This window comes from Solanum verrucosum, unplaced genomic scaffold (assembly GCF_900185275.1).
Source record: "Solanum verrucosum unplaced genomic scaffold, falcon-dt-bn FXZP01000101.1, whole genome shotgun sequence".
Lineage (NCBI taxonomy): Eukaryota > Viridiplantae > Streptophyta > Magnoliopsida > Solanales > Solanaceae > Solanum > Solanum verrucosum.
Genome location: NW_026020111.1, coordinates 82994 through 98330, shown reverse-complemented (window position 1 = coordinate 98330; position 15337 = coordinate 82994). Strand labels below are relative to the sequence as shown.

General features: G+C 32.6%; 1 pseudogene; it reads right to left on the bottom strand.

The window, feature by feature from the left end:
* Positions 1-9876: 9876 nt before the first annotated feature.
* LOC125825414 (putative late blight resistance protein homolog R1A-3) lies at positions 9877-14830 on the bottom strand (annotated as a pseudogene).
* Positions 14831-15337: the final 507 nt, after the last annotated feature.

The window sequence follows — 15337 nt, the reverse complement described above, 5'->3', positions numbered from 1 at the left end:
AATGTAAAGGCATGTTTATATATGTAGGTGTATGCTCTTTGAAAGGAAAATACAAGGGGTATTTCAATCAAGGATATTGATGGATTCCTTAATTGAGGCAATTTGCTGATATGTGTCCATATTGAATATGTGCATGGTAAAATTGCTTTTCTTCATTGGAGTGATTTGTTGATCCATGTCCATATTGGATATGTGCATGGTAAAATCACTTATGCTTTCTTCTTGTGATGATCTTCTCTATTCTTGACTTAATTGTCTCTTGTGATTGTTGATCTTCAGATTTCATTCAAGATAGCCTTGGACCTATTCTTCTTTCTTCAGGCAGTTTTGCTTGAGTCCTGGATTAGATTGATGATCTTCAGATTTGATTATAAATCAAGATGGACTTGATTTAACCGTTGCAAGGTTGTGCAGATTTGTCGCCCTTTGATTTAGGGATCATGTTTCTTTTCCATCTTAGTGTTGTGTGCTTGGTTCCTTTCTTTTTGGATTTCTTTACCTGCGAAGAGCATAAATAATTATCAAGTGTCGTTTATGAAAATCAACTTATTCTATGGAGTTAACACTTGAGTCTTGTCTACAAATTTAATTATACTGATTTAAGAATAAACACTTGTAAAAAAAAGATATAGGACTAAAAACAAGTTTTTAAATAAGTACAAAATCAACTGATCTCTACTTTATCCATGTGAATCTGATGGTTCAATACTACCCTAATCTTCTTTTAAATCATGAATGTTACTGGTTAACCAAGTCATGTTCCTCATATTTTCTCTTTTCGTTTGGAGATAGATGTGGATTCGGACCACAAACGAATTTTCAGTCCAATTGAACTATTAGAGCAGATTATGTGTGTTCTTTGAATCTTTCCTACTTTAGCTACGAAGCATGTCACTATGCTTAACAAACAAATTAGAATTAGCAACCTTCGTTTGGTAATGGAACAAATTATCTCAGAACTAATAATCTCGGTATTGTTGTTCCATTTTCAACGTGAGATAAAAATAACATTACAATTACATTGTCTCAATCAAACATAGAATAAACTCATCCTAAAATTAATTACCACTTATCCATTATACCAAATGAGCTACTAGTTTAATTCTCATTCTCATGCATGCTCATCTTTCTAGCATACTCCCTCCGTTCCATATTAGTTGATTATTTTTCTTTTACACGCATAGTAAGACATCATAAATAAGAAGATAATTTACTAATTCACCCCTTGAAATTTTTCTTGGAAATTTTACAAACTAAACACTTTCAAAAAGAATTAATTACAGAGATAATATAAGAAAAGTTTAATTAAAATTTTCTCACCTTAGTTAGGTGGACAACTAATATGAAAGAACTATTTTTAGTAAGATGGTCAACTAAGGATCCGACTCCTCTCCATTTTCCCCAAGTTCTAACTTGAATTGGAGACACATGTCATAGTTTAGAATTAATGGTTTAGATTTAATTAATTAAAGCAAAATCTTAACCATAGTTATTTACTTTCATATATTTGCTTCTTATTGCAATCCAACAATTCTAGATTTATATTATATTTTTCCTAAGTATATTTAAAAGAATTTCTTTTCTTAATTGTAATTTTTTGCTGATTTTTTTACTTTTTTCCCTAACGTTTGCCATTTCTCAAATAATATATGCCAAATTAAAAATTGTGACCTGACATTTTTTTTTTAATTTTAGGAGTAAAATAAATTTTATCATTCAACTTTAAATTCTTTTTTACTCCCTAAATGGAGTCCATATTGCTCTATAGACACTGTAGCTCTTAATACTCGATTAGAATAATAAAAATGTTTAACTGTATTATAATTTATTTCAAAAAAGTAAAAATATTTAGTAAAAGTTTTAAATATGTATGCAGGGCAAGTAAAGAAGAGTTTTTAATATATTTAGGGAAAATATAATGGATTGCAAAAAAATTTAAGAAGTAAATATGTGAAAGTAAATAAATAACTATAGTTATGACTTTGTTTTAATCAATTAGATCTCAATCATTAATTTTAAACTATGACATATGTCTTCAATCTAAGCTAGAACTTGGGAAAAATGGAGAGGAGCCGAATTCGTCAGAGACGAAGTGAATATCAAATATTCTCCTAAACTATCTATGTATAATAATAAAGACTAAAATCCTCAAGGATTTTAGGTACGTAACATCATATCCATATAATTCAGATAGTAGTTGTATGTGGATAAGACGAATGTCACAATAATATATGACACCAACAGTCTAACCGCAACATTGATTAGTAGCTTTACCAATAACTAATTATCAATATTTTCTGCAGATTAATTAGTGGCTGTTACATTAGGACAATCACAAGCAAGGGCAAAAATATAATGGCAGACCCACTTTCTTGACATTGCCAAATCACCAACTTCTTTAAGACAAAAAAATATAGATATTTAAAAAAATATATTTATAGATTGTTTTCTTTTGGGGAAGGTTAATTAATTAAAGAAAGCAATAAAGTAGTCCACTTTAATTATAATCATGAAGGGTTCCTCCACTTTCCAATGTAGGACTTCAATAAATTGCATAATTAACGAGGTTGACCTTTACAGGTTGGCAAATTGAGTTAGGCTTAAGCATCAATCAGCACAATGACAATGCTTCAAGCTTCTCTTATCACAGTAAGGGTCGTTTCGTAGAGTGTATTAGGAAAAATACTATATACATTAGCTTTATGTTTACTAGTACTTTGTTTGGTATTCATTTCTAATTTATGTATAATTAATGCACTCTATTGTGCATTAAAATATGTATTACTAATACCATAAATTTCTAGGTATTAACAATGCAATGGTTCTAATGCATGCATTTGCTCAATTAAAGACTCATTTGCCCCTCAAATCCCTTCTTACATCTTTTCCATCATAATAGTAGAGGGTATCTTTGTAAATTATTTTTTTATGCAATGCATGTATTCTTAATGCATCAAACTAAGCATAACTAATATTTCCTCGTCCCTAATTACTTGTCCATTTTTTCTTTTTTTAGTTGTCTCTAATTACTTGTCCATTTTGACAAATCAAGAAGGGATAATTTTTTTTTTTACCTATTATTATATCTCAACTAATACACTCTATTTAGCATTATTCTTATACACTCTACCAAACGACTCCTAATAGTGTAATTGTAACCGCTTATAATTATAAAATAAAATATAATAAAAATTGAACCTGGTGTTTGGTATGATCAATGATAAAAATTATTTACTAAAAATTGATCGTAGCTCTAGCAAATCTTATTATAGTTTTAGTGCTCTAATGATTTTTTTTTAGATTTAATAAGGATTTTGATAGTGATATTAATGTTTTAGTGTTGGTCGGGGACGTTTTCAAAGTTAAAGAGTCGAGATAGTTTGAAAGAAAAATAACTTCTTCGAGAGTAAAGTAAATCATATTCATCCGTTCAACAATAGTTGTCCACTATATTATTTTGGAATGTTCAATAATAATTGTCTAATTTATGAAATTAATTGATAATTTTACACTTAGTTCCTAATTTGTCCTTATCATAATTATAGTCATTTCTCGATTATATTTTTCTAGACATTGTTTTATTATATTCAAAATGGTGATATAGTAAAGTTACCCTTCTATTTATAATCTCTTAAGAAATGTATGAAGTCAATAGTGGACAAGTATTGTTGGACAGATAAAATATTTCTTTATTTGGTGAGAAATACTTTTTGAAAATCAAACACTAAAAAAATTAAAAAATTTCTTAAGAAATTTTCTGGAAGATGTTTATGGTAATACAAACACAAGTTAATACTAACTTATAATTGTGTGAAATTTTTGTAACATTAAAGATGTAACGATTCTAATACCATCATGGTGAAGTACTTCACCTGGTCAACCAATCAAAAAGGTTGAAGGAATCACCTTTTTACTTAGCAAGGTGTATTAGGGGATTCTTCTGGCAACTTAAAAATGACCTTTTATAGGAGGAGATCTAAAATCTTGTTTAATTTCAACTTCTTTAATAAAAAGCAGAGTTTAACAACTAATAAAATATAGGAAGAACCTTATCGCTAGAGAGAAACAAGATTGATTTAATTGAGTAGGGCCATTCACACAAATCAGTTTCATTCATGTACCAGCTCTTTTTTAAAAATAAATAAATAAATGAATGTCTTTTTTTTTTTTCCTTTTTAATGAATTTGTCACGATCCGAGCCTACATCCTGGACGTGGTCGACACTCGAGAACCATTGTTGGTCCCTAAGCGAACCCTCATCTTGGCTGACTACAAGCGGAAGACTAACTCAAGCATACAAAGCTTAAAAACTAAATAAAGTTCATTTACCTCAATTACAAATCTTTAACTCAAATGAATAACTTTGAATAAAAATAATATATTCAACTCACCATAAAATAGACAACTTAAGTCTTTAAAACATTTAACAAGATAAATGAAACAGACTTCTCAAACTCTATTGTTTATCTATGTAGCCTCTAAATAACAAAGATGAAAGTCGGGACAAGACCCACGACATCCTGACGAAACTGAAAAGTAAATGAAATCCTCCGGAAGTAAGGAGGCTCACCATAGCTAACTCCAACTCCATGCGGTATCAACAAAGCTCCTGTTGATGACTCTGAATACCCGTATCTGCATCATGAAACGATGCAGGCCAAATGACTCAGTACGTGGAATGTACGAGCATGTAAGGGGAATTCTAAAGCATAAACATAAGCTTGAACTTGTTAAAAAGGAAACATACTTACCTCTTCTCAACTCACTCAATTCAACTCAACTCAACTCAAGAATAAGATACTCAATTCAAAGATATGATACTCAACTCAAGATAAAGCAACAATAAAAATGCAATAAATGGAAAACTTTTAAAACAATAAGCAACTCAATGTATTGAAAAATACAATAACAACTCAATTTGTATTTAAAAATACAATATAACTCTGTGTATATAAGAATACAAAATATCTCTGTGGGAATTTCTCTAACCGACAACCATCACTATGAGTTATGTGATGAAACATCGTCTCGCCCACGCTGCCAGAATTGTCTTATACCTTGCCAGGGTATAGATACTCCTCAACTAAGTAGCTCAACTAGTCTATGCTAAAAAACATTAAGGAATCATCTAAACAGTATGACCCTTTTTACCCACGTTGGCAACATGGTTTATAGAGATTTGAGTTATCTGAACTCGTCCTCATATCGGTGCTCAATACTACTCCCAAAAATATACTCAGCTCATATTTTAAAAACATAACTCTTCCTCTGGTTTGGGATAATTTCTCAAACTACCCTCTTAAAAGAGGTAACTACTCTTGAAATAACTTTTGAACTCATAACTTATTTAGAAATCTCAGTTTCTCTTTTATTAATGTAAAAATTGATGCATCTGGGAATACATAGTCCCCTTATACTCATACTTGAAAATTCTTTCTCAAAAACATTTCAAAATCATATTATTATATGATCATTGATGACTCGGGAAGTCATACTGCATAAACATTGATGGTATATCTAATACCATACTGCTCATACATTAATGACATACTCAATTGTCATACTAATCATGCTTTAGAAACTCTTTTCTCAAAACTCATCTTTACTTTCTCAAAACTCAGTTTAAGAACGGAACTGTTGGCTTTAAAAAGGTTTTAAAAATTTATAACTCAAATCATAGGGTTCATGCGGAATTATGGACATGAACGACTTAACTCGAGAATGTTAATGATACCCCTCATCTCAAGACTACTCGATTCATAGGGTTCATGCGGAATTATGGGCATGAACTACTCAACTCAAGGACCTTCATGGGTAACATGTAGTAGCCCCATGATTAGGAATATAATCCCAAAATTATTAGGAACTCAATACTCAAAACTTAGAACTTGAAGATACTACTCCTCTCAAAGATACTCAACTGATGGAGTTCATGCAGAATTTATGGGCAAGAACAACTCGACTCAAGGGTCTAAATAGCAATATGGAACTCATGTATACGACTCTTCTCATTCTCAAACCTACTTCCTCAAAACTCAGTTTAAAACTCAAGTGTTGGCTTTGAAAAACTTCTCAAGATTTATAACTCTAACTAAGGTTGATTTATAGACATGAACAAATCAACTCAAAGATCTCAATAAAAATATAGAAACTCAATAATTAGGAATAGAGTTTTTAAAAGAAACATGAACCCAAGAACTCAAATCAACTTATCTCAAGAATACTCAAATCTAGAGGTAGAATCCTAGATTTCTCTTTTACTGATTTGAAAGTAGATTTAGGGCGTGAGGACGAACTAGTCCAACACTATGATAGCCTTACATACCTAAAAGAACAAGGTTCTTGAAGAATCTTGAAGAGGAACTTGATTAGAAGCCTTGAAACCTAGCTTGAAGGTAAACGATCAAGAAAACCTTTCTTGAGATTCTTGAATTAGTTTGTTGAAATCTCTATGGCCAAGATTTATGATTTTCATTAGTGATTCATAATTGTATGGAGGAACTTGAGTTGGAAAGAATGGAATTCTTGGAGAAAAACTTACCTTGAAGAAGAATCTTGAAAAAGATTGAAAGAATCTTGAATGGAGTCTTCTACTTTGATATTTCCTTAGGGTTTTTCCCTAGAGTTTGAGAGAGAAGAGAATGATGGACTAAAAGATGAAAATCTGATTATTTTGAGCCTTTTATTTGTCAAGAAATTCTTTTAGGGTTTTCTTGGAGGTAAAAAAACAAAAACGACATTTTTTAATGTTTTTCCGTCGGCTAATTCGTAACAACACTGTATCATGTTACTAAAATAGTCATAACTTTTTACTCAGAAATTGGATTGACGCAAAATTGGTGGCGTTGGAAAGTACATTCAAATACCTTTAATTGAATAGGTTATGGCTCACGTAACTCTTTATATTCTAAGAGATATGGTCGTTTGAAGTTGACCTAAGTAGAATCTTATATCAAAACATAATCGATAAGGAAACTTCAAGAACACTTATCAAGAACTCATCAAAAAATTAAATTGCTCAATATTTATGGATAGATTCGCAAAAGAAACTCATGATTGACGTGTGAGTGAACAAACCCAATACTATAGAAGCTTACATACCTCTTATGGATTAAACCCATGGCGAAAATCCGCAACAAAACTCAAGAACGTCGACAAACGCTTTGATCCTTTCCTCTTTTCTCCTCTTTTCTCTTCTTTTCTCTTCTTGAACTCTCAGCTAAAACCCTAGGCATTTATTAGGATTATAAACTGAACCTAATAGGATTAGACCCTTAAAAACTTACCAAAAATGAATTAAATCTAATTGGGTAACGAAAAGACCAAAATATCCCTTACCATTTTCGGGTAACTTTTCTTAATTGGACAACTTGACTTCAAAAGGGCATATCTCACTCCTTCGACCTCGAAACTTAGCAAACTCAGTGGCGTTGGGAAGATAATTCAAAGAACTTTCATTAACTATCTTGTAGACCACCTAACTCATCTTGTACTCAGAGTTATACTCGTTTTAAGTTAACCCAAAATTCATAACTTAAGCATAACTTGCAAAATTTCAGATTTTGCTATTTCCAATTTAGCTCTTTTTGGAACTCAAGGTGCTACATCTAGTGACCTTAACACTGAAGAAATTTTAAATTTCTCGAAAAAACTTACTCACTACGAAGGATGGTTCAAGTCTTAGCTCAAAAGTTTTTTCTGGGGTGTTACCGAATTTTTGGCCAAAGTTATTATATTTGAGAATTGAGGGTAGGTCTAGCTTTGTCCTATGTTATCTAAGTGTTAGTGTAACATTTTAATATTAATAAAAATATATCAGATGTCACATTATGTATCATGTTATGTTTATTGATGTACATTCTCATTTAGTTGGTGATAAAATGTGGTAATAAGCTTCTATGAAACTCCTATAACCACTAACTCATTATTCTTGTAACTAATGTAACATCTAGGTCATTCACCTACCCCATTATCTTCCTAGTCACTGTAAGGAAAATTTCTTCTCTTATACATAGTGGTTTTCCTTTGGGTTTGAGAAGTTCAAGAGTTGTACAAGAAAATATAGAGTGAAAAAGATGAGTAGTATTTTTATTTTGTTTTTATATTGAGATTAGTGTAGTGAAAGAGAGAGTTGAAACATAGAAAAATATTCTAAGTCTTCAACTATATTCACTATACAAAAGAGAGTAATTATATGTTGAAGAAGTGTTCTTTTATGGAGCTTTGGACTCTTAAACTAATCCGGAGTTGTTTGAGTTGTATGATGTTGTTGGGTTGTTATATCCTGGAGGGGATAAGTCAAGAGTAATAATATTGAATCGGTGTAGATTATGCCATTGTGGACATGAATCTCCTTAAAAAGAGAAAGATATCGGCGTCTCAGCCTAAAAATTTGTTTATTCATTTTTGTTATTTTATTTTCAACTATATACTATTGTATTTGTGGTATATTATCCCAACACTATGTATGTAAAACTTGAGCATTTTTAGTCTTTATAACAGAACATATACACATTTGTTTGAAAACTAACAGATATTTGACACATGAGACTTGAATAAAAGACAACTCAACTATGTTTCTCCCCAAATCAATTGATTTCCCTGTACCTTCAAGAATCCTCCTTCAAACGAATCTCTCACGTACTGATTCCTTTTCCCCCCTTATTTAATTTAGAGAGAAATATTATAAACACCTTTTAACCAGTGTAAATTATTAGTTTTATTTCTAAATTATTGAAACAGTTAAAGACATTCATTTACTTGGCTAATTAAACATAAATATTCTTTCGATCTTGTAATTTGAGTAAAATACACCCCGAAATTTTCGTCAAGTTTAGGAGTGTGCTACACTTCTCTCGGCTTTCATGTTTCTACAAAAGTTTGAGACTATTTGCTATATCATGTGACAGATCAGGGGTTTGTCAATAGTTTAAGGACGAAACTAAGTTTTGACCCGCTAAATTTTTATGCATTTTGGCATTATTTTTTTAAAAGAAAATTTTGTCCTATTTGGTCCCGCTCTGCCCCATATTCTTCTATACAAAATGTTGATATGGATCAAAAAAGGATAATCCAAATGAGGGTATAATTGGAAGGTTTCTTTTATCGAATAGATCACTAGCACAAGTAAAAAAAAGATTGAGTAATTTATTAGTTTAATCAAGGAGCAGAAGATGCCTAAAAGAATGTGGCCAAAAATAGTTGCTTTGAGCAGTTCAAAATGCATGTGTACTTATATTATTTATATACAAGTCGTGGAACTTTGTGTTAAGAGAGCTTAACATCTCTTCCACTATTCCTTTGAAGAACAATCCCACAACAACTCACGTCACTTCAAGTCTTAAATCTTGTTGGATGCATCCTCAAAGGAAAACAATTTGAGAACAACTCATATATATACCAAGGAAATTATGGATTGCCACTCTCAAAACATTGATAATCGTGAACACCCAACGCTAACTAACATAACCACATATATTATGAAATATGTCTATATGATCATTTTGTAAGTTGTGGTAACTGAAGATTACAACTTTAACACGTACGAGAGTCGCACACTTTAGAAGAATAAAAAAATACATAAGAAGATCTCATGGTAATCAAAAGCACGCATGCATACAATATCTCATATGTTATAATATAATAAAGAACACGAGTACTGATAGCTAGCTAGCACTGTTTAGACTTGTGTTATGAATAAACGAAATGGATATAGAAAAACCGCGTTGGAAGAAGGCATACATGTCTTTAGGATCGGTTCATCATTTGAAGCCTTTACAGGTTGATATGATCTCTCTGCAAAGAACATATATTGGAATAAAACATAACATTTCTAAAAGGAAATTTAATGTACGACAAAATTCATAGAAGCATACCTCAACCATAGAAGTATACCTCAAGCTTGTTTTCTCCGGTCATTTCTTCAACATATTCCTTAATATTGAAGATCGACTCTTTAAGCTGAGGGCTGTACGATACATTGATAAACTTTAATGACACAATATCTCCAAAACTGTCTGGGATGTCCATAAGCTCATAACATCTACTTATATCTAGTTTCTCGAGCACGGGAAAGCATTTCTCTGCATCAACCTGCCATTCAGAAAATTGCATACTAGCCAATTTTAGAGATTTGAGATTCTGGAAGGTGACATCTTCCATGTTCCATTCTTTCCCCTCCTCGATGATTGTATCTTCTAGAATTAGTTCTTCAAGGTTGGGTAGTCTAGCAATTCTTGAAAGTGTATCGGATGTCAGAGCAAGCCCTTGCAACCTCATTTTCTTCAAGCTCAAAGGGAAGCCGTGTGTATATTCATCGAATGAATCCCAAGAAGAAGATAAACGGAGTTCTTCAAGTTCGTTAAGGACATCCAACCTTGGAAAAAAAAATCTTCTCTCCTGAACATTCTCGTATGATAGAGACACTAAGGATTTGAAGATTAGGAAACCTTTTGAAAATATCCTCTGTGTCTTCTGAACCGAGAAGGTAGAGCTCATATAATGCTGTCAGATTTTCTAACCTTGAGTCCTCGTCTAACACTGTTGGTTCGTTGATGTACAGATCAAAGAGAGCACAAAACTTTATCCGCACATCTCGTAGCTTTACAAGGCTCCAAAAACAAGGCGATAGTACCATGCATGATCTCTCCAGGTTATTCACCACCAGAATTTCTAGACTGTAGAGGTTTGAAAATGACGGAGGGAGAGATTTTGCCTTCGTCTGAATGATTAAGTACTTCAAATGAACGAGCATACCGATTTCATTCAGCAAAGAATCTGGCAATGTTATGCCCTGCAAATCCAAACTTTTAAGAAGCCTCAAGTGTTTTAGGTGACTGTTGGAGGAAACACAATGCTCATCAACCTTCAGAGAGAGGAGGTGTTTAACATAAGGATTCTTCATTTCTGGATCAAACATGACAAAATTTTCATCGAAATGACATAGATATTCATTAAAACTGAAGATAATTCCACGTGGCATAAGATCTGAAGAAGAAGAAGAACAGGAAGACAGAGCTTTTGAACCTCCTATGAAGTGAAGCAACTTTTCATTTCTAGATTTTATATAACAAAAGTCATGCACAAGATCATGAATTTTGCAAATAGAATTATCGAAAGGTATTACCAAGCTACTGGAAATTAACCCATCCACTACTTCTTCTGCACTTTTCATCTCAATCTACTCCACAAGTCCTAGACCAATCCATAAATCTTTTAACACAGAGATCCTTATATCTTCGTCCTTTGGATAACTTGCAAGGTAAACCAAACACGACTTTACGTGATTTGACAAATGGTCATAACTTAATTGTATAACCTTCACAACTTCCTCTTAATCCTTAAAAATAAAGGAACTCAAATTATTCAGAACTTCAAGCCACAAAGCCTCTTTCTTTTCCTTCCTTGAAATGACTCCACCAATTAGATCAAGTACTAAAGGAAGCCCATTACACTTTCGAGCTATCTTTTCCCCAATATCCTTTAGTTCATCAGGGCAACGTTCTTCTCCGAATACCCTTTTCTCTAATAACTCCCAACTTTCTTCTGATCTTAGCAATCGAAGATACAAAGGATCACTTTGGCATTTTCCATGCAAAGTAACTTCCTTTTTCCGACTTGTTAAAATCACTCTGCTTCCTTTCTGAAATTCAGGAAAAGGTCTTGTTAGCTCATCCAATGTTGCAGTATCCTACATGTCATCCAAGACAATAAGGTACCGCTGTCCACATAGTTTTTTCCGCAGCTTATCAGCAACGTCATCATCTATGTTATTCTCACTGAATCTTTCTTTCAAACCAACAACTTGATTGAAAATTTTCTGCAACAACTTTTTCTCATTACGTTCCTGGTCGACTGTGCACCAAGCACAAACATCGAAATGATCAACAATGGACTTATCATTATACACTCTGAATGCCAAAGTAGTTTTTCCAAGCCCTGGCATGCCAATAATGGAAATGACATCTATCTCAGCTGGTCCGCTGGTGAGATTCCTAATTATCCACTATGTCTCCTCCTCAAAACCTACAATTATTTTACCAACTGTATTCGATGAGTTTATTTCAATCAGATTGTTGGGAGCGTTTGCAATAATAATATCGCTGCTCTTGGGGATCTTCTCTTGTACCTCTTTTTTGGCAAGCTTGATCTTTTCTACGGTATCATGAAGTATGAAGAGAAGCTGCAATAGACCATGATCTCGGGCAAGAATTGACATAATGACATGTTCCGCCTCATATGCCACATCTAGAACATGCGTCCAAAGATCTCTATGAAACTCTTGCTCAACATACCCGAAGAACAATCTTATAATTTTCAGGTCTTCTTTCACCTGCTTAATTTCTTCTTTTATCAAAGTAACTGAAGAAGTATTGGAATTGACCAAGTCGTTTAAGTTTGAGAGTAGAAGAGTCATGAAGAGCGGTGCATTACTCATGGGGAAGCGGAGCTGAGATGAGTCTGCACGGGCTTTCAAGAAAATATTCTTCAGATCTTCTTTGAGGAGTTCAATATTTTCCAGCAAGTTTAGACCTGTACTGCTTGTTGCGTTCGTATTCTCTTCTAAGTTGCGATCAAGAACGAATACCTCATTGGTAAGTTCTCTAACACGTTCCAAGAGAACAAACAATTTGTCATGACGAATAAGGTCCTTGGGCACATCAGTAAGAATAATCAATATGAACTCTATCATGACATGAATGTTACACGTAGAAGCGCTAGGAGTAACAGTGTTAACCATGTGCTCTTGTAGATGAATCAGAGATTCTCTAAGAATGTCTGGAGAGGCTTCTACGAGCTGCTTGATGAACGTCCAACTTCTTTCAACTTTGAACCTTTCAAATTTGTACAACATATGTGCATAACCTCCAGTTCAACAGGAATAACCTGCACAAGTAGATTAGCTAGCTTGGAGTTAACTCGAGAGACATCTGATTCATCGAATTCGTCAAGTTGATAGTAGAAAAGAGTAAAACAGAAGTTTACAACTCTCTGAGCCTTAAGTTGAAGATGAGGTATGACATATTCGATTGTCTCATACTCAACGCAACCATTTACTTTCAACCTATGGAAATCTCGTAAATTGCCAAATACATTCTGCAGAAGTTCATATTGAGTCATTGATGTAAAAATAAGCTCAGAACACAACTTGGGTAGATATTGGAGATACATGAGGATGGCATCCAAAAGTTCAACCAAACGATCCTCAGTCGTGGTTACATGACTTGGTTCAGCATAGGTAATATAACTTTTGATATTTTCAAAGAGGTCATGATAATTCATATTAACGAGCATGTCTTCGCCATGTCGATGCAAAAGTGACTGAACCAGATCATGAATCTCATTTGATATGCAAGACATTTTGTCATTACAACCTTCTGAAAAGAAAGAGTAATAAAGATGAAAAAATCCGGACACAAACATCAGCTCCAATGTCAAATCTTCAATTTGATCTATGTCAAGGGAAGTTAGAACACACCCATTCCTTAGCCTCTCTATGAAATCTAGAAGATTGACAATGTCCTCGTGAAGTACAGTGGATGACACCTGCCCAAATACCAACGTTGTTTCAAATTATGTTAATACATAGATGGTGATAGTTTAGATAGAAAAAGGGAACACCTGATAGTTACGTGTGAAACTCACAAAAACGTGATAGTTCATATCCAAAAAGGGAACAACTGATAGTTGAGATGTGAAACTCATGAAAACGTGATAGTTCAAATAGAAAAAGGGAACAACGGATAGTTGAGTTGTGATCAAACTCGCGAAAACGTGATAGTTTATGTATGTTTTGATTATTAACTCTAATTTTCAGTCTTAAATTACAACAGGCAACTACCACAAGTGCAGAAGACTTTCTCCAGACTAGCCTAATAGAGAAGCCAAATGTTTGTCCTGTTACACCTCAATTCTTAAAACAAAAAATGACAGTCTGGTGCACTAAGCTCTCTCATTGTTTACGCGCTATCTCTCTAAACAAAAGCTCTTACTTTCCTAATTCTTAAGCCATTCCGAATATGTTGTACTTAGGCCACCAAGGCCTGATTCTCAGGATCTAATACAAGGTTTGATTGTATTCTTGCCCTTATATTCATCTTTTTTATGGTCGTGGTGTCAAGGCCAAATTTCATGCACCTCGACTAATTCCACGGGATATTTGCCACCTCCCACCAACAACAAGTACCAGGCAACTCTGCCCACTAAGGCTAGAACCTTATATTCACTTTACCTTGCTATTTTTGTGATTTATGTCATTTCATTTACGAGATCAATCTAACTCGCCTGTCCTTAAATCAATTTGATAGATTCAACAATAGCAGATGATTTAGTGTATAGTTTAACTTATATCAGGAAGATTGAATCATTGATTCTTATAAGTTATAAAGATTATATTCACCATCTAAGTTACATAAAGCAACAAACATACTTACAAGAATATATTAATTATGTGAATGAAAAAAATAAGTAAATAATCATTGATTCTTATAAGTTATAAAGATTATATTCACCATCTAAGTTACACAAAGCAACAAACATACTTACAAGAATATATTAATTATGTGAATGAAAAAAATAAGTAAATAATCATTGATTCTTATAAGTTATAAAGATTATATTCACCATCTAAGTTACATAAAGCAACAAACATACTTACAAGAATATATTAATTATGTGAATGAAAAAAATAAGTAAATATTATATGCAACATACCAATGATTTGTTTTCCCCTTTTGTTTGTCCTTCATTTTCTTTTCCTCTTTCCATTCTCACTAATCGAGCCAAAATAGTTAATTTTTTTCTTCCTTCCGTTCAACTTCTCTTTTTCAGTAGAAACAATTTACATCAAACTACGAATGAAGGAAAATTGAATATAAAGCCTACTGATAATGTCTCACTGTGGGTTCCTATTTGGTCCTTGCACTTTTAGAATATATTTTTCGGAAAAGGGTCAAAAATGTCTTAAACTATGTGAAATGAACAAAAATATTTTTCGTTTATAGTTTGACTCAAAAATATTTTAGTTGTCAAGACTTTGGTTAAAAAATGTCATTGTAGTCAATATTTTGGTCCAGAAATATCCCTATAGTAGCTAAATTGGTCAAAAATATCCTTTCCAAATAAATATATTATTTCTTTTCTTTTTAAACACATCTTCTTCCGAATTAAAATATATTTAAAGAACCCTATTCTTGTTTTATTTCTTTTAAAATCACTTTAACAAATAAAAATATAGGAAACAAATTTCTTCTTAATCTTATTTTATCAATTAAAATAGAATAACTTCACGTACCCTTTCGATGGATAATATATGTCATATATATAAGATCATAGTATA